The sequence below is a fragment of the Heteronotia binoei genome, chromosome 9 (assembly GCF_032191835.1).
Source record: "Heteronotia binoei isolate CCM8104 ecotype False Entrance Well chromosome 9, APGP_CSIRO_Hbin_v1, whole genome shotgun sequence".
Taxonomy (NCBI): Eukaryota; Metazoa; Chordata; class Lepidosauria; order Squamata; family Gekkonidae; genus Heteronotia; species Heteronotia binoei.
In genome coordinates, this window is record NC_083231.1 from 10,971,698 (window position 1) to 10,991,039 (window position 19,342).

Genomic DNA, 19,342 nt, shown 5'->3' on the forward strand with positions numbered 1-19,342 from the left:
ACATTCAATGGGTTGAAATTAAATCCAAAGAGTTTCTGACTCAACGTTAGGAAGAACTTCCTGACTGTTAGAGCGATTCCTCGGTGGAACAGGTTTCCTCAGGAGGTGGTGGGCTCTCCCTCCTTGGAGGTTTTTAAACAGAGGCTAGATGGCCATCTGGCAGCAATGAGGATCCTGCGAATTTAGGGGGAGGTGTTTGCGAGTTTCCTGCATTGTGCGGGGGGTTGGACTACATGACCTGGAGGTCCCTTCCAACTCTATGATTCTATGATTCATTAGAGCAGTTCCTCAGTGGAACAGGCTTCCTCAGGAGGTGGTGGGCTCTCCTTCCCTGGAGGTTTTTAAACAGAGGCTAGATGGCCATCTGACAGCAATGAGGATCCTGTGAATTTAGGGGGAAGTGTTTGCGAGTTTCCTGCATTGTGCAAGGGGTTGGACTAGATGACTCTAGAGGTCCCTTCCAACTCTATGATTCTAAGTGGCATCTATTAATACCGTTGTTGCGCTTTATAATTGTATAAATTCTGTATGTATATTTGAATTTGTGGACAAATGCATCCATGTGACTGTTGTCACTATAATGAGATATTTATAAGGGAATATAATGTCGTAGAAGTCAATTGTTGGTGCACAGTGTTTGTTTGTTTTTCCTAATCTGTACACTGTAGTTTCCTGCACACTGTACCTGTGTTTGTAGCCTCCAGGAGGTGCCTCGAGATCTCCTACTGTTGCAGCTGATCTCCAGGCAACAGAGATTAGTGCGCCTGAAAAAAAACGGCTGCTTTGGAAGGAGCGCTCCATGACATTGTACCCATTGAAGCCCTTCCCCTCCCTTAAACCTCACCCTCCCCAGGCTCCCCCCACAAATCTCCAGGTATTCCCCATCCCTCAGCTAACAAGCCAGCTGCAGAAGGCTTCAGTGGGTAGGGAGATCAATTGAAAAAGAAGAAGACGACATTGGATTTATATTCCGCCCTCCACTCAAGAGTCTCAGAGCGGCTCACAATCTCCTTTATCCCCCTTCCCCACAACAGACACCCTGTGAGGTGGGTGGGGCTGGAGAGGGCTCTCACAGCAGCTGCCCTTTCAAGGACAACCTCTGCCAGAGCGATGGCTGACCCAAGGCCATTCCAGCAGGTGCAAGTGGAGGAGTGGGCAATCAGACCTGGTTCTCCCAGATGATATTGGATTTGTATCCCACCCTTCACTCTGAATCTCAGAGCAGCTCACAATCTCCTTTACCTTCCTCCTCCACAACAGACACCCTGTGAGGTAGGTGGGGCTGAGAGAGCTCTCTCAAAAGCTGCCATTTCAAGGACAGCTCTCCAAGACCTATGGCTGACCCAAGGCCATTCCAGCAGGTGCAAGTGGAGTGGTGGGGAATCAAACCTGGTTCTCCCAGATAAGAGTCCGCACACTTAACCACTACACCAAATTGGCTCTCTCTACACCTATTGCATCGTGGGATCAATAAGAGTCGCTTTTCTGATATGCAATCTTACTTGTAAAAAAAAAATCCCTTATTTTTTTGGTAATTATCTCAGAATTACTGCTTGAAAGGGAAGTGGGAGAATTGGAGGGCCTGGAACATTCTCTGGGCATCGACAGTTTCTCTCAGTTCTAGTTTTGGATGCATTCTTAAGTGGTCCTGCTGCTGAGGCAAAAAAAAAAAAATAGGAGGAGGAAATGAAGACTGTATTCAGGGGAATGACATGGCCGTATTTATATATTGGTTTGTTTAGGGAATGGGAAATCTCCTGGCTCCACCCCCAAAGTCCCCAGATATGTCCTGACTTGGACCTGGCAACCTTAGCTTAGAGGGGTGCAATGGGTATAGCACTGTGCTGTAGAGGCCTGATTCACGGGCCTACTTGTTGCAGAGGTGGTGAACCTGAGCCTGAAGTGTACTACCTCAGACAGCAGGTGGGCAAGAACATTCTGAACATATAGAACAATGGAATTTTGGAGAAAAACTTGACCTGGACCTGGGACTAATGCTTTCTCTAAGCTGTGGAGTCTGGTGTGCAAAAATTCTACTCTGTGAGCTCTAGAGTTGCCAAGTCCAATTCAAGAAATATCTGGGGCCTTCGGGGGTGGAGCCAGGAGACTTTGGGGGTGGAGCCAGGAGACATTGGGGCGGAGCCAAGAGCAAGGGTGTGACAAGCATAACTGAATTCCAAGGGAGTTCTGGTCATCACATTTAAAAGGACTGCACACCTTTTTAATGCCTTTCATTCTTTTGGGGCTCTAGGGTTGCCAAGTCCCATTCAAGAAATATCTGGGGACTTTGGGGGTGGAGCCAGGAGACATTAGGGGCAGAGCCAGGAGCAAGGGTGTGACAAGCATAATTGAAGTTCAAGGGAGTTCTGGCCATCACATTTAAAGGGACGGCACACCTTTTCAATGCCTTCCTTCCATAGGAAACAATGAAGGATAGGGGCACCTTCTTTGGGGGCTCATGGAATTGGGCCCCCTGGTCCAATCTTTTTGAAACTTGGGGGGTACTTTGGGGAGAGGCACTAGATGCTATATTGAAAATTTGGTGCCTCTATCCCAAAAAACAGCCCCCCCAGAGCCCCAGATACCCACGGATCAATTCTCCATGATTTTCTATGGGAATAAATCTCCATAGGGAATAACAGAGTTCCCAGCAGACATTTCCCTCCCCTCCCCTGCTTTCTGACGACCCTGCAGCGGGGGGAGGGCCTCCAAACCGGGGGATCCCCTGCCCCCACCTGGGGATTGGCAACCCTAGTGAGCTCCTGACCTTAAAGTTGTGAGCTGCTGCATCAATGAGTTTGCTCTGAGGCCATCCATCCTGAGCTAAGACAAAAATGTGTGAGCAGGAGGCGAAAAAACTGTGAGCAAGTGTCAGCCCCGCTTGAACTTTGAAACGGGAGCACCCAGACATCTCTCTACTGTCTGAGAGGCCAGCACCCTGTACCTGCTGCAAGAGCGGGTAAAGCAGAGAGGAGAAGAAGGTGATATTGGATTTATATCCCAACCTTCACTCTGAGTCTCAGAGTGATCACAATTTCCTTTATTTCCCCCCCCCCCCCTCCCACAACAGACACCCTGTGAGGTAGGTGGGGCTGAGAGAGCTCTCCCAGAAGCTGCCCTTTCAAGGACAATTCCTGTGAAAGCTATGGCTGACCCAAGGCCATTCCAGCAGGTGTGAGTGGAGGAGTGGGGAATCAAACCCGGTTCTCCCAGATAAGAGTCCGCACACCTAACCACTACACCAAACTGGCTCTCAGAGAGCCCCTGGGTGTGGGACCTTGCCCACCGTGGTGAGGATAGTGCTAACCGGGCCACAGCCGCCATGGCAATGGGGAAGTCGCTTCCTTGTGAGCACCCTGCCCCGAGCCTCTTCTAAAACAGGCCAACCGTGAATCCTGCTGCTTCTTTGGCATCCCTTGTCCAATAAGCAAGTCTGAACTAGCATGTTGTCATCACTTGGCAAGTGCCTCGCTGCTAACTTTAGCTTCCTATCGATTGCAATTTTCCTCGGGATGTTTTGCGTGGAGAAAAGAGCCCGGGAATGGAAGATTATAATGTATTATTGCATTTACGGTATTGATAATATTGAAAATCATTTCCTAATTTCCACAGGAATATTTTGGACACATTTTTTTCCCCCTGAGCCAAATAGGAAGATTGAAGCCGAGTGTGCTGGTTCCGCTACGGGGAGGGGGAAGGAGCAAAGGAGGTCGGCGTACCAGTACTGCAAAACAGTCAATTTGCTTCTGAAATTGGAGATGGGGAAGGCTCTGTATAAATTAAACTTGTTTTTAGCTAGATTTTAAGATTAGATTAGTTCTCCCTGCCTGCGTACTTGAAGTAAAATCATAAATGAACATGGGATCCGCGCCAAAGAAGATATAAGAGCACCCAAGTTGCTTGCTAAGTGTTTTAACTTTTTATTCAACGGAGGGGGAAAAAAAAAGTTTCCAAGGAGCCATAAGAAAATTAAAACAACTGTTTAAGTACTTCCAGAGAGGTCTCTATCAGCAGTTTGACACAGTTCTTTCTTCGCACCGGGCGCAGCCGCGCTACCGCTCAAACGACGCAGCGCAATCTACGTACAGATTCAGGGCCAACTTCTTGGGCCCGCCTTGCACTGATAATGCCACCAAGTAACATGGGGGGGGTGCCCAATTCGGCACCCCCAGAAGGCCAGCGCCCTACGCAATCACCTAGCTGGCCTAGCGGAAGAGTTGGCCCTGCACAGATTTCAGGAGCGATCCTGCTCTGCGGAAAAACTAAGCCACAACGAAAAGAAAAAACTCTCCGTGTAAAATGCAATTTTAACGGGTTGTGAATAATAAGTATCCAAATACAAAACGAATGTTATCAGCACCTATCACCAAGTTAAAACCTCATAAGTTACTCGATGCTAGGGTTGTCAAGTCCAATTCAAGAAATATCTGGGGACTTTGGGGGTGGAGCCAGGAGACATTGGGGCGGAGCCAGGAACAAGGGTGTGACAAGCAGAATTGAACTCCAAAGGAGTTCTGGCCATCACATTTAAAGGGACAGCACACCTTTTTAAATGTCTTCCTTCCATAGGAAATAATGAAGGATAGGGGCACCTTCTTTTGGGGCTCATAGAATTGGACCCCCTGGTCCAATCGTTTTGAGACTTGGGGGGTACTTTGGGGAGAGGCACTAGATACTATATTGAAAATTTGGTGCCTCTACCTCAAAAAACAGCTCCCCCAGAGCCCCTGAAACCTCCAGAACAATTCCCCATTATACCCTATGAGAATCGATCACATAGGGAATAATGAAGACGTTTCCCTCTCCCCCCCCCCCCCACCCATTTCTTGCCAGTTTGAAGCAGCGGATCAGCCTCTCTACTCACCATTTGCTGCCAGCTTCTTCACAGAAACACAGACACACCATCCTAAATTGAAGCCTTTCAAGTCAAGCCTCTGGAGGTGCAAAGGCACATGGTGCTTTGTGGGTGGGGCTCCCTCTCCCCCCCCCCCCGCCAGCCAGCTGATTGGGGTAGGAAGCAGCCTGGGAAAACTGAAGAAAGGCTGCTGCGATCAGGGCTGGGTGGGAAGGGCAGGACAAGGAGAAGCTGCTGAGATCGGGGCTGGGTGGGAAGGGCCGCCATTCCCCCCTGCTTTCCAGATTTTTGGCTAGCGGGGGGAGAACTCTCCAAATCGGGGGTCCCCAGGCAAGGCGGGGGATTTGGGAAGCCTACTCAATGCTCCTATTGCCCTTATGTGGCTGAAAGCTACTAAATTACATTCAGTCCAGTATCAAAAATAGGTGGTCCAATGGAGAACCGGTTCGCTTTGCAAGCCGTTTCGGATCTCAGATCCTTCTTCTAGGGACCATTCTTATGAGTATTGTACAGTTTTCCAGGTCCAGTAGTGGCAAATGAATTCCTAGCTTTCTCTAATTAGCACGCATAATAGCAGGAACGCCTTATCAGCAATGGAGGCATCCTAGGGACTGATAAGGATAGTACTTACTATGGCGTTCCCGCTATTATGCGTGCTAATTAGAGAAAGCTAGGAATTCATTTGGCACTACTGGATCTGGAAAACCGTACAATACTCATAAGGATGGTCCCTAGAAGAAGGATTTGAGATCCGAAACGGCTTGCAAAGTGGACCTGTTCTCCGTTGGACCACCTATTTTTAATACTGGACTGAATGTAATTTAGTGGCACATAAGGGCAGTAGGAGCACTGAGTAACTTATGAGGTTTTAACTTGGTGATAGGTACTGATAATATTCGTTTTGTATTTTGATACTTATTATTCACAGCAAGTTAAAACTGCATTTTACACGGAGAGTTTTTTCTTTTTCTTTTTGTTGTGGCTTAGTCTCTCCTCCGTGGTCCCGTTTACTCTGCGAAAAAACTAAGCAGAGCTTTGCCGTCCATTTTAGTGGGAAGCAGACTCTCTAGCAAGTATGTTTTCACTCCAATCGTTCCTCCGTGGAGCTCAGCATAACATACATATTTTTCTCTTCCCTGTATAATCCTCTCAACAATCCGACGAGGTAGGTGAGGCTGAGAGCGTGTGTGACTGGCCCGGGGTCACCCAGCGAGCTTCCACCCAGCAAGGATTTGAACCTGGCAAAGCAATCCTAAGAAGCAGTGTTTTGTTTTGTTTTTTGTAGAAAAAGTGGATCTGCTGTAGGATTTCTAGGAATAGAAGAGGAAGTGATTTTGTTGTTTCCTAGGCTCAAATGGGAGAACTGTTACTTTTGGAGGGAACTGTTACTTTTGGAGGGAAGCTGAACAAGCCAAAGCTTGTACTCCACACCAGGGTTCCAGAGAAGGCCTAAGCGTGCCCAATCAGGGGAAGGATTGAAACATAAGTAGCCAATCAACATCTAGGCTCATACTGTACCCTGATAGGCCCTTAGGGCCCTGTAAATAGCCAATCCATGTAGATAGTTAAGGACCAATCAGAAGGGGGCAAGAATTGTATAAAGGAGCGGGAAGTTTGAATAGAGCTCAGTCTGTGTGTGTGTTCCTGAAGTAAAGCTTGCTGAAATCACTCTCCGACTCTGGTCTCTTACTGCGCCGACCCCAGTACTTTACAGATTTTTACCAGTTTCTCTCTTCCTGCTGCAAATCTTCAACTCCCTATCTTGTCTGACTCCCGCCCCGCCCCCCAGGAGCTGCATTTCAGGGGATACTTTGGACTGCAAATAAGGTTGCAGGGGCCGCTAGCAAAGGAAGGTGTCTGTGTGTGGGGTAGCGTTGCCAGATCCAGGTTGGGAAACACCTGGGAAGCCTAGGGAGGACAGAGACCTCAATGGGATAGAATACCATAGAGTCCACCCTCCAAAGCACTAATTCTGTCCAGGGGGAAACTGATCTCTGTAGTGTGGAAGAAGAAGACTGCATATTTATACCCCGCCCTTCTCTCTGAAAGAGACTCAGAGTGGCTTACAATCTCCTGTATCTTCTCCCCCCACAACAGACACCCTGTGAGGTGGGTGGGGCTGAGAGTGTTCTCCCAGAAGCTGCCCTTTCAAGGACAACTTCTGCCAGAGCTGTGGCTGACCCAAGGCCATTCCAGTAGCTGCAAGTGGAGGAGCAGGGAATCAAACCCGGTTCTTCCAGATAAGAATCTGCACACTTAACCACTACACCAAACTGGCTCTGGAGATAAGCTGTAATTCCAGGTCCCACCTGGAGGCTGGCCACTGTAGCCGCAAAGGTAGGAGTAAGTTTTACTTCCCTGACAGAAATCGGTTGGTGAAATAAGCCAAAGTTCCACCCCTTCAATATAGAATGCTAACTGCTGAGAGGCAGTGTTGTAGAGTGGTTGCAGTGACCAGTTAGAATCTGGGGGATCTCAAGTTTGACTCCCCACTCTGGCATGTCAGCTTGCTGGGTGACCCTTGAGCCAGTCACTTCCAGCCTAACTTACCTCACAGGGGTTGTTGTGAGGATAACATGGAGGTGAGGGAAACAAAATAAGCTACTCCCGGGAGATAGGTGAAATATAAATGAAAGTAAAACTTTATGAAAATCTGATTCTTCTCCTTCATGAAAATTATGTATACAATTCTATAAAGGAAAATACAGTTATAAAAAATTCTTGTGGGGGTGTCCCCTGCCTGGTATGAGATATTTCTAAAAGGAATCCAGTCAGATAATGTAATAAATCTTTAAGGCACAACTCTCTCATTTTAAGATTATTAATGTATAGGGTTGCTGGCTCTGCGTTGGGAAATACCTGGAGTTTTTGTGGGGTCAAGCATGAGGAGGACAGTGGTTTGGGGGGAAGAGGGACTTTTGTGGGTATACAGCCATTTTGTGGGTATACAGCCATTCCAAAGCAGCCATTTTATCCAGGTGAATTGATCGCTATCTTCTGGATATCAGTTGTAATCCCAGGAGATCTCCTGTGACCGCCAGGGGGTTAGCAACCGTATTAATTTAGAGGAAATGGGCCCTAGGAATATATAGAGAGAGCAATACTGAAAAGCCATTGTGCAATTTGAGTGAGGGAAAAAACTTCTCTGATCTCAAAGGCAGCAGATGAGACAGATAAAGCGCAGACCTTGATGGCAAACCTAGCTGGGAACTTTTATGCATATCTGAAGCAATTATAAAAGGTGTTTGATTTTTTTTTTCCACATTAAAGCAAGCGAATTAGCCTTGTGTCTTCTCTTTTCTCTCCCGCCCACCCCCTTTTCCCAAAAAAAAATCATATCCATTCCATTCAGCAAACGACCTCAAATGAAATTTGAGAAAACAAATAAACAAAAGAGACAAAGAGCTCATTTCGGAGTCGTAAAAGCTGACGGGGCAAAACCCGCACTTCTTCTGCCATTCTTTTACAACTTGTGACAGCTTTTGAAGGCCAAAAGACACAGTGGTGGGGCCTTGGTGGCGAGTTCCTTGAGGGCCAAGTTTGTAGCTCATTGTGAGGCCAAGGAGTAGCTGTGTGGGGAGCGCCTGATAAAAGATGGAGTGCCAAGGCCTGGTACGTCCCCTTTGTTGTAGGGTTACAGCTGAGGTAGGCTGTTTGTTCAGACCAGACATTTGTTTCCCTCAGAAATTGGGAGAGAGTTCAAGGGAAGCGAAACGCATGGTAGTACTTTCTGCGCTGTTTGCTGAGCACTGTTTTTGTTCTAGGGCAGGATTACACAACGGACTTGTTTTTAATTCTTCTGTCGTCAGTGTCAGCCTTTCAACCTCGCCGCACGGGGACAAGTTTCACTCACTCAGGTTGAATTCACCACCGCCAAAGACATTGCCTTCTTACCACAATTCAAAGGGAGGATTCAGATTTAGTGCAGATTTTCTTGTATACTTATTGGAACAATTTTAGCCAGGGCTAATCCTGGAAATATTAAGTAAAAATACATGGAAATTCCCCTGAGGGGATACCAAGTGTCTCTTACCACTGATAGATTACCACAGAGTTCTCTTACCACTAAGTAACGCTCCACTCTTCATTTTTCCTCTTCTTGAGTACTTCATTTCATTTTTTATGTTTGTTGATATTTTCACCAGTGGCCCTCTGCTTTTCAGTGGGGATTTTGTAGGTTTATTTGTGTTGCAGAAACACTATCTTTTTATATATCTAATTCAGGGGTGGCCAAACTGTGGCTCTGGGGCCACACGTGGCTCTTTCACACATATTATGTGGTTTTCAAAACACCCACTGCACCATCAGCTGGCTTGGAGTGGGCATTTGTCTCTTTAAATCACCTCTCCTCCTCCTTCCCTGCATCTATTTTCCTTCCTTCCTTCCTTCCTTCCTTCCTTCCTTCCTTCCTTCCTTCCTTCCTTCCTTCCTTCCTTCCTTCCTTCCTTCCTTCCTTCCTTCCTTCCTTCCTTCCTTCCTTCCTGTATTGAGGCTCTCAAACATCTGACGTTCATGTCTTGTGGCTCTCAAATATCTGAAATTTATTCTATGTGGCTCTTTTGTAAGTCAACAGAGGAGGCCCACGTGCAGTCTGTCTGCATCTGAAGAAGTGTAGAATTTTATAACCTGCTCTCCTCTACTTTGGGGAGTCTCAAAGCTGCTTACAATGCCTTCCTCTTCCCACTGGCCACTTGGTGAAGTACGCAGGGCTGAGAGAGTTCTGAAAAAACCTGCAGCTGGCCCAAGGTGACTCAGTGGTAGGTTTGCCAGGTAGCCCCCCCCCCCGGCTATTGGTGGGGGATAGGCAGGGCTTTTTTGGTAGCAGGAGCTCCTTTGCATATTAGGCCATGCCCCCTCATGTAGCCAGTCCTCCAAGAGCTCTTAGTACAGGGCCTACTGTAAGCTCCAGGAGGATGAGCTATATCAGGGGTGTGTGGCCCAATATGCAAAGGAGTTACTGCTACAAAAAAAGCCCTGATAGGGACTTAGGGTTGCTGGATCCATGCCGGGAAATGCCTGGGGATTTGGGGATGGTGCCTTGGGAGAGCAGGGATACAATGTCATATACTTCATCCTCCAAGGCATCCCTTTTCTCTGGAAGAACTGAGCTCTGTAGTGTGGAGATGGACTGTAATTCCAGAAGATCCCCAGGTCCCCCCTTAAAACTCGCATCCCTACCTAGATTTGTGTGAAGGAGTGGAGAACCAAACCTGGTCCTACAGATTAGAGTCCACCGCTCTTAACCACTACACCACGGTGGCTTCTATTGTGCCAAGCAGACATTACTTTTGTGTAAAAGGTCATATCTAGGGGTGTGCAATGAAAAATTTGGTATTTTTCCAATTTGGGTCTATTGGACCTCCTCAAAAAAAACGATGTTCCCAAATATACCCAACTCCCAGTATTGATATTGTACTGGGATTAGAGTAAATATTTAAAAAGATAAAGGTAGTCCCCTGGGCAAGCACCAGTCGTTTCCGACTTTGTGGTGACATCACATCACAATGTTTTCACGGCAGACTTTTTCTTAGGGGGTGGTTTGCCATTGCCTTCCCCAGTCATCTACACTTTCCCCCCAGCAAGCTGGGTACTCATTTTACCGACCTCAGAAGGATGGAAGGCTGAGTCAACCTTGAGCCAGCTACCTGAACCCAGCTTCCACCGGGATCAAACTCAGGTCGTGAGCAGAGAGCTCAGACTGCAGTACTGCAGCTTTACCACTCTGCATCATGGGGCTCCTTAAACAGAAATTACTTTTGTGTAAAAGGTCATATCTTTGTTGAGGCTGTTGTTCAGTCGCACAATCGAGTCTGTATCTTGCGGTGTGCAATTAAAAATTGAAGCAACTATCAAAACAGGATATGGAACAACTGATTGGTTTAGAATAGGAAAAGGAGTTCGACAAGGATGTATATTGTCACCCTGCTTATTTAATTTATATGCAGAGTACATCATGCAGAATGCTGGCCTAGATGAAGCACAAGCCGGAATTAAGCTTGCTGGGAAAACATCAACAGCCTCAGATATGCAGATGACACTGATGGCAGAAAGTGAGGAGGACCTAAAGAACCTCTTGTTGAGGGTGAAAGAGGAGAGCACAAAAGTTGGCTTGAAACTCAACATCAAAAAAACTAAGATCATGGCATCTGGCCCTATCACACCTTGGCAAATAGAAGGGGAAGACATGGAAGTAGTGACAGACTTCACATTTCTGGGATCCAAGATCACTGCAGATGGTGACTGTAGCCATGAAATTAAAAGACGTTTGCTCCTTGGGAGGACAGCTACGGTGAACCTGGGCAGTATAATAAAAAGTAGAGACATCACCCTGCCAACAAAAGTCCGTATAGTCAAAGCGATGGTATTCCCAGTAGTAACGTATGGCTGTGAGAGTTGGACCATAAGGAAGGCCGAGCGCAGAAGAATAGATGCTTTTGAGCTGTGGTGCTGGAGAAGACTCTTGAGAGTCCCTTGGACTGCAAGAAGATCCAGTCAGTCAGTCCTAAGGGAAATCAACGTAGACTGCTCCCTGGAAGGTCAGATGCTGAAGCTGAAGCTCAAAGACTTTGGCCAACCAATGAGAAGGGAGCACTCCCTGGAGAAGACCCGGATGCTGGGAAAGACAGAAGGCAAAGAAGAAGGGGACAGCAAAAGATGAGATGGCTGGACAGCATTACTGATGTAACAAACATGAATTTGAGCAGACTTCGGAGGATGGTGGAAGACAGGAGGACCTGGCGGGACTTTGTCCATGGGGTCACAGAGAGTCGGACTCGACTGTGTGACTGAACAACAACAAATTAAACATTTTGTATTTTTCCAATTTGGGTCTATTGGACTCCCCCCAAAATTGATATCCCCAAATATATCCAACTCCCAGTATCGATATTGTACTGGGATTAGAGTAAATATCTGAGAAACCTACATTTATTCAGCTCCATTATACCCTCTGGGGACGGTTCACAGGGCATATTGGAGTTCAGAAGGCATTTAAAGTTTATCCTCAACATATGTCCAGGGCTTTTTTTTTTTTTTTAAAAAAAGCAGGAACGCACCGGAACTCAGTTCCAGCTGGCTTGGCACCAGGGGGTGTTACCTAATATGCAAATAAATTCCTGCTGGGACTTTTTCTACAAACAAAGCCTTGGGTGAAACAATGGTGGTGTCAGGGGGTGTGGCCTAATATGCAAATGAGTCCCCGCTGAGCTTTTTCTACAAAAAAAAGCCCTGGCTATACAGACGCAAGCACAGTGTCACCATCAATTGTCACTCCTCGCTAGGAATTGGAAGCAGTGCCATGGAGACGCCTACATCTTCCCCACTACCTTTTCGCGGAAGCTTTGCCAAGTGGTTCATTAACGTAGTCTATTAATTCCTCTTGCCAGTCAACTCCAGGTTTCCAAGCATCTGGCATGCTCTCACTCTCACAGAATCAAATTCATCGGCATTGTTAAAGATCCCCCTCTCTAATCAGTGTCATTCATGGCTTTGTAGGGATTACGTCTGGCCCTGGGGTTCCCTCGTTTCCTGTTCTCCAGTGACTGTCACCTCATCTGTTATAATTGGCATTACTGCTTCTTGGTTAGGTACTTCTTCACCTGCCGCTAGTTGCTCCTTGTCATCTTTTAAAGAGATTATGAAAGCAGTCTCCCCATCTGGTCGTACTCTCATCCTGGTTAACCAATTTATCGTTGCTTTTGTGATTCTTATGGGAAGTTAACACACGCTCACTTCTCTCTCACACACATACTCCTTCATAATCTTGCTGAAGAAGAAGATATTGGATTTATATCCTGCCCTCCACTCCGAAGAGTCTCAGAGCGGCTCACAATCTCCTTTACCTTCCTCCCCCACAACAGACACCCTGTGAGGTAGATGAAGATATTGGATTTATATCCCGCCCTCCACTCCGAAGAGTCTCAGAGCGGCTCACAATCTCCTTTATCTTCCTCCCCCACAACAGACACCTTGTGAGGTGGGTGGGGCTGGAGAGGGAGCCGGCTCGAGACTCCCTGTGGGGAATCAAACCCGGTTCTCCCAGATAAGAGTCCGCACACTTAACCACTACACCAAACTGAAGAGGTTAGACGCCAGGGAAGAAAAAGAAGTAGAGGAGGAGGAAGAAGAAGGAGGAGAAGTTGTCTCTCATTGCGTTTAACCAATTTATCATCACTGTTGTGATGCTTACGGGAAGTTAGCACACCCTCGCTCTCTCTCACGCACTTCATAATCATGCCAAAGAGGATAGATGGCAGGGAAGAAGAAGAAGTTTGATGTAGTGGTTAAGAATGGTGGACTCTAATCTGGAGAACCCTACTCCTCCTTCATATTAAGTTTGCTGGGCGACCTTGAGTCAGCCACAGTTCTCTCAGAACTCTCTGAATTCCCTGAGAGTTCTCTCTGAACTATTAAAGATTTCAGGTTTTCACGGCTGGCAACATCATTAGGGTTTGTAGAATCTTTCGGGCTCAAGTGCCGTGTTCTACTGGAGAAAGTTTTTCTTCCAGACGTTTCGTTCTCAGCTGCGGAGAACATCCTCAGTGGCGTTGCAGCCGGAGCAGGCGCTCTGACCTTCATGGCTGCTGTGCATTGAGTGAGGCCAGGGCTGCTGGAGAGCTGCTATTTCTAGGCTGGAGGGGGTGTGGTGAAAGGGTTCTCTCTGAACTCTCAGAACTCTCTGAGCCCCACCTACCTCATAGGGTGCCTGTTGTGCGGAGAGGAAGGGAAGGTGATTGTGAGCTGCTTTGAGACTCCGAGTGAAAGGTGGGGTATAAATCCAACTCTTCTTCTTCCAAGCCACACCAGGAATCTGAAAGTCATCTCTCACAGGTGGTAGCCATGTCAGTAGGGCAGTAGGGTAGCAACTCCTTCCAAGAAATTATGCAACACATTTTGACAGCATTGGGTGGGCAGCCATGTAGAAGAACAAGGTCTGAATCAAGTTGCACCTTAGAACCCAACATGATTCCCAGACTTTCAAGAGCCACAGCATTTGATGAAGGCAGCTTTGAATCTCAGAAGCTCATACCCTCAAAATCTTGTGTGTCTTTCAGGTAATAATTGGACTCCAGATTCTTGCACTTCTGTTTGGTTTTGAACAATAATGCAGCAGATACTTTTCTGGGGCACTGCTAGTCACCTTAACCTATGGGGTGTTTTTTCCTCCGAAGAAGAAGACGACCGTACATTTATACCCCACCCTTCTCTCTGAATCAGAGTCTCAGAGCGCCTTACAATCTCTTTTATCTCCATCCCCCACAACAGACACCCTGTGAGGTGGGTGGGGCTGAGAGAGCTCTCAAGGACAACCTCTGCCAGAGCTATGGCTGACCCAAGGCCATTCCAGCAGGTGCAAGTGGAGAAGCGGGGAATCAAACCCGGTTCTCCCAGATAAGAATCCGCTCACTTAACCACTACACCAGAATGTCTCCACAAGTCTTCTTCAGAGAAATCAGGAACGGACCAGGAGTTACAGGAGCAATAGGATTGCCAAGTCCCATCCTCTCCCCGGCCACCAGTGATGGATGGGAGTTGCTAGATCCAGGCTGAGAAACTCCTGGAAATTTGGGGGTGGAGCCAGAGGAGGACAGGGACCACAGTGGGGTACAAGGTCATAGACTCCACCTCCGAAAGCATCCGTTATCTCCGGGGGAACTGATCTGTGTAGTCTGGAGATGAGCTGTGATTGCAGAGGATTCCCAGGTCCCACCTGGAGGCTGGCATCCCTAAGAGCAGCCATGTTGTGTATGTGGACTCAAGTGAAGACTTAAATGGGTGTTCCTGCCGGGCTCATTGGAGCCACATGGACTGAGCTTGGGGACTTGGGAACAATGGGCAGCAGGATCCAAATCCCTGCTGCCCTGCTCCAATCGCGGGCCCCCTGCTGGTTTGAATGATCCAATAACGTGCTTGCGCGAGAACCCTGAAGAAGAAGAAGATGAAGATATCCCGCCCTCCATTCCGAAGAGTCTCAGAGCGGCTTACGATCTCCTTTCCCTTCCTCCCCCACAACAGACACCCTGTGAGGTAGATGAAAATATTGGATTTATATCCCGCCCTCCACTCCGAAGAGTCTCAGAGCGGCTCACAATCTCCTTTCCCTTCCTCCCCCACAACAGACACCCTGTGAGGTAGATGAAGATATTGGACTTATATCCTGCCCTCCACTCCGAAGAGTCTCAGAGTGGCTCACAATCTCCTTTACCTTCCTCCCCCACAACAGACACCCTGTGAGGTAGATGAAGATATTGGACTTATATCCCGCCCTTCACTCTGAAGAGTCTCAGAGTGGCTCACAATCTCCTTTCCGTTCCTCCCCCACAACAGACACCCTGTGAGGTAGATGAAGATATTGGATTTATATCCCGCCCTCCACTCCGAAGAGTCTCAGAGCGGCTCACAATCTCCTTTCCCTTCCTCCCCCACAACAGAATTCCTGTGAGGTAGATGAAGATATTGGATTTATATCCCGCCCTCCACTCTGAAGAGTCTCAGAGCGGCTCACAATCCCCTTTCCCTTCCCCCCCCCACAACAGACACCCTGTGAGGTGGGTGGGGCTAGAGAGGGCTCTCACAGCAGCTGCCCTTTCAAGGACAACCTCTGCCAGAGCTATGGCTGACCCAAGGCCATGCCAGCAGGTGCAAGTGGAGGAGTGGGGAATCAAACCCGGTTCTCCCAGATAAGAGCCCGCACACTTAACCACTACACCAAACCGGCTCTCCGAGCTGGATATCGTTGGCCGCGTGGGCCCAGTTCCTCAGTCTTTAAGCGCAGCCTACCTCATGCTGCACTCAACAAAGAGCTGATGTTCACTACCACCTTGCCTCTTCCATGCGTCGGATCTACTATATTAGAAGCCGCATTCTCAGGTGTGTGTGATTTTGCTAGACAACCTGCTTGAATTTGCAGGTCGCCAGTTGCTTCGTTTTCACCGGCCTTCGAAGCAGATGTTTGCAGCGGGAGGACTAGTGGTGGCCACAGCTTGTTTGTGGGTGACGTCAACAGCGGCTCAGTCCCAAGGAATGATTCAGCCTCGATGCGGTGCTCCACTTAACTGGGCAAGGGGAAGCGTTTTATCGAGTCGCTAATCCTCTGCTTCCAGAAAAGACCGCTCTGGCTCAGGGGGAGTTGATTATCTTTTTTTTTTAGCCCTATAAACTGATCCCTGATTCTTTCATCCTTCCGTGCATTGAACTCGGAGAGACCAGCAAGGCCCCGCTGGACTCGTCTAAAAAACTTGACAGCCATTCATGGCCTCCCACTGCTCAGCTAGGTACGCTTCTTTAATCAACTTTGGTGAAAATCTTACCCAATAAACCGCGCGGGTCAAACAAGCACACACAGTGTTGATTTAGAACGTACCGTCCCCCACAGTTGTCACTGTGGTGTTCCCCCCCCCCCAGTAGCTTCATCCACACACAATCTTTGTGTTCTTTGGACTTGACGTGGATCGTTGTCAAATAGTGACATGTTGGTGTGAACCTTACCCTACATTTTAACCTTACCCTACATTTTAAGGACCCCAAACTCGATCAAAGAACTTCACTTTTCATAGGAATTAGAAAGCCACAAAAGTCCAGGTTTACACTGAGGATTTTTTTTTTAAAAGGACTGCAAACCCAAAAATAGAACTTAAACCAGATGGAAGCCCAGGTGCCATTCTGCTGTTGTATTTATATAATTCATTAATGAAGGGAGGGACGGTGGCTCAGTGGTAGAGCATCTGCTTGGAAAGCAGAAGGTCCCAGGTTCAATCCCTGGCATCTCCAAAAAAGGCTCCAGGCAAATAGGCATGAAAAACCTCAGCTTGAGATCCTGGAGAGCCGCTGCCAGTCTGAGAAGACAATACTGACTTTGATGGACCAAGGGTCTGATTCAGTATAAGGCAGCTTCATATGTTCATATGTTCAACCAGGCCTCATTTTGGGCAGGAGCTCACTGGAGCAAAGCTCTGGAACCTCTACATTTTATGGTGCTCTTTCTTTCTCACAAGATCCCTCTGGTGCAGAGTGTTAAAGCTGCAGTACTGCAGTCCTAAGCTCTGCTCAGGACCTGAGTTCGATCCCCAGCGGAAGCTGGGTTTTCAGGTAACCGGCTCGAAGTTGACTCAGCCTTCCATCCTTCCGAGGTCGGTAAAATGAGGACCCAGCTTGCTGGGGGTAAAGTGTAGATGACTGGGGAAGGCAATGGCAAACCACCCCGTAAAAAGTCTGCCGTGAAAACATTGGGAAAGCAATGTCACCCCAGAGTTGGAAACGACTGGTGCTTGCACAGGGGACCTTTCCTTTCCTTTTTCTTCTTCTTTTTTTTACCCCCTTCCCCCCAAAAAATACTTGCTTCTGGGCTCCATTGTTCAAACCCCCTGCGAGAATTTCACTGAACTCTAAGATTTGACAAACTTTCTAATATTTCCCCCCACAAAAAATGGGGAAATAACCAAAACATATAAAGCAGACAGATGGAAATCTTCGTCATCAGGTGGCTGAGACATTGAACTATGCATTGTAAGCTTTTATTTTTTTTTTTAAAGGAATTTTCTCCTGGTTCTGCTTGGAGTCTGGAGAGAATTAGTAGTCTGGAGTCTGGAGAGAATGAGTAGGCAAATCGATGAACAAAAGTTATTGAGGAAGACTTAGCATGGGTTCTGTAAGGGAAGATCTTGTCTCACTAACCTGTTAAGAGTTCTTTGAGGGGGTGATACCCAAACTGGCACTACGCCAAAGTGACATTACATCAGGGACGTTGGGATGACACTCTCGTGTTTGTGCAAAAACACCATGTTAAATTTGGCTCCTACCATTGAGTTTTCGCCAGGGGTGGAATTCTAGCGGGAACTTCTTTGCATATTCGGTCACACACACCCCTGATGTAGCCAATCCTCCAAGAGCTTACAACAAAGAGCCTTGTAAGCTCTTGGGGGATTGGCTATATCAGGAGTGTGTGGCCTAATATGCAATGGACCTCCTGCTAAAATTCCACCCCTGGTTTTTGCCCAAATATCAGGGTGTTGCCCCGCCATCCCGAATGTGATTACCTCACTTCTGGGTCACATGGGCAGTGATGTAGAGATGCAAGTCAGATGGATCTCCCTCTTTTTGGGCGTGATTTACCTTCCACTGGTCAGCTGATTGGTGGAGGGGAGGTGCGACCTGGCAGCTGGGGACCCCCACATCCACCAGGGGGTCTGATAACCCGAGAATACATTGAAAGGGATGACCGTTTTCTAATAACATCTCCTATTTAGGTATCGCTATACACGTCAGCTACTTCTGAGTGCAGGGACGATGCTAAACTTTGCCTCACCTGGGGCTAATTTTCATCATACAAATGTCAAGGGGCCTTGCGATTTCAGTGGCCCTGTTGTTCTCTGTAACTGCTCTGGGAATGTTTGGGGGAGGTACGCTCTGTTTTGCCTTGCTTGCGTTGGCTCTGCCCGTAACTTATAAAGTAATTGGTCTGCCCTGGTGGAGAGGCCTGTGTCTGGATCGCAAAGATATGCTATCTTCTTCTTGGCACCTGTTGTGCTCGAACGGGGGCTGTTATATTCAACTGCTGTGCACAGGCTTTTGCTATGAATTTTGGTAGGCTCATAACAGCTCGGTAGGGGGTATAAGAAGAGCCCTGTGGCACAGAGTGGTAAAGCTGCAGTACTGCAGTCAGAGCCCTCTGCTCACGACCTGAGTTCGATCCCAGCAGAAGCTGGTTCAGGTAGCCGGCTCAAGGTTGACTCAGCCTTCCATCTTTCCGAGGTTGGTAAAATGAATATCCAGCTTGCTGGGGGGGGGGGAGTGTAGATGACTGGGGAAGGCAATGGCAAACCACCCCGTAAAAAGTCTGCCATGAAAACGTGAAAGCAACGTCACCCCAGAGTCGAAAACGACTGGTGCTTGCACAGGGGACTGCCTTTACCTTTAGGGAGTATAAAGATCTGGCCCTACTTGGAAGACCAGCTAGAACCAACACACTGTAATAGCACACAGCTGTAATAGCACACAAATAAAGAACAATTTTCATTAATGTCAATGGTGACAGAATCTTGTTATAGTCTTACACAATATTATTGCCTGTTAACATGGAGCATTAAAGCAACAGGCAGAGTACATAAAGTCCAACAAACAAAGATATTAATGCACATTTATAAGTTCACACTCATTAGTTCTCAAATGGAAATCATCAAGTCCATGAGAAGTCCCGTATGAATTCCTAGTCCACACGAGGATTCCAGATAATCCCTCGTTCTGATGACTTCTTCCTCAGTGAACCCCAGACAGTGAAGGCATGTACCAAACTATGTCATCATAGTGGCTTTTAAGTCCACCCTGTATATTTTGTGAGTCCAATTAATTAACTGTGTGATTAAGTCCAAATTTTCAAGTGATTGTTTCAGACGAGGCACTCTATTTGATTCCAAAGCCCGTAAGGCAAATATTTCTAATAGTAGCTTTGCCTACCTGGAAGAGCCCAGATCTGACACAGAGAGTGATTAC

At 47.5% G+C, this 19,342-nt stretch overlaps 1 non-coding gene across 1 annotated transcript; it reads left to right on the forward strand.

Annotated features, from left to right (window-relative positions):
- Positions 1-16,557: 16,557 nt before the first annotated feature.
- Positions 16,558-16,624, forward strand: TRNAS-GGA (transfer RNA serine (anticodon GGA)). The gene has a single exon. It is a non-coding gene; the product is annotated as a tRNA-Ser (tRNA).
- The last annotated feature ends 2,718 nt before the right edge of the window (positions 16,625-19,342 follow it).